Source organism: Pelmatolapia mariae, linkage group LG20 (genome assembly GCF_036321145.2).
Source record: "Pelmatolapia mariae isolate MD_Pm_ZW linkage group LG20, Pm_UMD_F_2, whole genome shotgun sequence".
Taxonomy (NCBI): domain Eukaryota; kingdom Metazoa; phylum Chordata; class Actinopteri; order Cichliformes; family Cichlidae; genus Pelmatolapia; species Pelmatolapia mariae.
Genome location: NC_086244.1, coordinates 39,638,121 through 39,640,609, shown reverse-complemented (window position 1 = coordinate 39,640,609; position 2,489 = coordinate 39,638,121).

The following is a 2,489-nucleotide window of genomic DNA, read 5'->3' as shown; positions in this document are numbered from 1 at the left end:
TACACGTCACGTCACATCACGTGATTCTCAGCTGTGTGGATTTTGACAACAGCACCTTAGGTAATCGCTCAAACCTAGTTAAATAGTTATACCAATGGAAGAAAAATATATATTGTTCGAATCCGACATAATAAATGATAAACATTCCGTTTTCAAAGACTTCGAGTTCTGTAACTTAAGTTAAAATACTCATTTTCATGTTGAATATTAAGCTCGCTCACGTCCTGGAATATCCTGCAGATGGCGCCAAAACTCCACAAAGTATTTATATGAATGCTACTCAGTTCATCGACCACACATACTACCGGAAAAGCAGGTCAGTGGCATCTCCAGGATTTTTCTTTTTTAATTGGAGCGGCAGAGGAGGGAACAAGAACCAAGCAGGATGTAACAGCAACTGAATTTTTAACAAGTCCTGCTTGCAAATTGGTTAAAAATTCAGCCAGTTGTAACAGTTTTTATTTGTAGACAGACCCCCAGCTTCCATAACCATGATTTAGGCCGCAACAAAATCCAACCACTGACTATTGCTACATATTAGTTTATTTTATATTTTATCCAGTTCCTCCAATCAGCAGTTACAGGTATATATATAGATAAATAAAAGCATCAATATGAAAATACTGACAGACAATCTTCATTACAAGTCTAAAACATAGAATTTATCTGGCAAGCAACAATCATTGCTCGATCACTTAAAAAATTTCTGACAGAGTAAAACATTTAGCCTGTTTTAAGGTTGCTTTAATACATGTTTTTCTTCCCCAGAAATCATAATTCACAGTATGAAAAAAAACAAACAATAATGGTGTCATGTCTTGCACAGACTCTCCTGTTGCTTCAGCCAGAACCGTAAAATCACCTACTGAAATCATCTCTAATGGACAATAAAAATCTACTGTACCGTGAGATTTATGACCAAAAACAACAATCACAGATAAACAATATATCAGTTATAAAAATAAAGTCATAAAATGTGTACAAAGAAAGAAAAATATGCCGACATCTGATTAGAGAATAAATAAAAATGTTGCTGTGGTTACAATCCCAGTGTCCTGTGGTAAAGGTAGAGGAAATAAATTAACAGTGACTTCTAAAAGCCTTCCATCCAAAGTACGACTCATCGCTGTGCTTTAAGGTCGGGAATGAAAGAAGACAAGTCCCACCAGCATGTGCTGTACCATAAAAAGGCCCAAAACACAGTACCTTACACATATAAGTTACAATAAACAAGTGGGTGGTTATACACAACCTGTGTGAAGGTTTCTAGTCAATGATTCACTGTTTAATAAACAATAAACAGAGCTACAAATGATAAACATTAGTGCAGTGGTGTTTCACTGGAAGTGCAGTGTGTGCCAGCCATGATATTGTGGGTGAGATAAAATCCATGCTAAAGTCAGGGTTAAAACTTTTAACAGGAAAAAAAAATCAATGAAAGAAATAATAGACCATCTGCTCTCACTTCAGGGAGGCAGCAGCTTGTAATGGTAATGGTGGATCTATAGTGTGCTTTCAATAAATGTTGTGGATCTGCTTTATGAACAGGAACTGTGAGAGAGTTACTTCTTCACTCAGACATTGTGAAATGTCTGAGTGAATTCAAACTGAAAGGTAGAAAAAAAATCAAAGTAAACGGACGTTCATTACAGACAAGAAAAGCAATCATCCTACTGAAACCACAAAAATGCAGGTCAGGGCCAAGATATTCTGTACACAAGCCAGCCCTGCCTCACCTTTATCAAATACAGAGAGTGAATCAGCTTTTACCTTGCGTGTGTGTTTGTTTCACAGTGACTCAGTCCTACCAGGGCGTACTTTGGAACCAGGAAGTTTTTCACTTCTGACTATGTGAGCCATTCATTTTAACCCACTCCTTCATGTTACAGTCGACATATTCTGGTCCCATTTAGGCCAAAAGTCGATATTTAGTAGCCACTGTAAATACAGTTGTTAAGTTACATTATCTGAAGCGATTAACTGAATTCAATAATAACACAATGAAAAGCAAGACATGTTGCAATGAGACGGCACTGAGATTAGATGTACTGAGTTATGGTCCAAAAAGAAGGAAGAGGGGAACACTATTGCAAACTAAATTAAAAATCCCATTCAAATTGTTTCTTCTGTATACATGCAGCAGGGGAAATAGCCCTTGAAAAGTTCAATATGAATGAAATACAACAGGGAAATTAACTAGAAGATTTCCTAGTCCAACAACTTCCAACTGGTCAAATAAAAAACAGCACTGTCACTTGTGGGATCCAAGTATTACTACTACTACTACTAATAATAATAATAATAATAAAGACAGGATAGGAAAAGCCCAAGGACAAGATGTGCAAATATTTATCAAAATTGCCAATCTTTCATTATCAGTCATTGCTACATCAAGTATAGAGAGCAGTGTTTAACGCCATCTGAGCCAGCACAAAGAAAAAAATACTTCTTCTATATGGGACTCTCCTCCCCCCCCCCCCCCCAAAAAA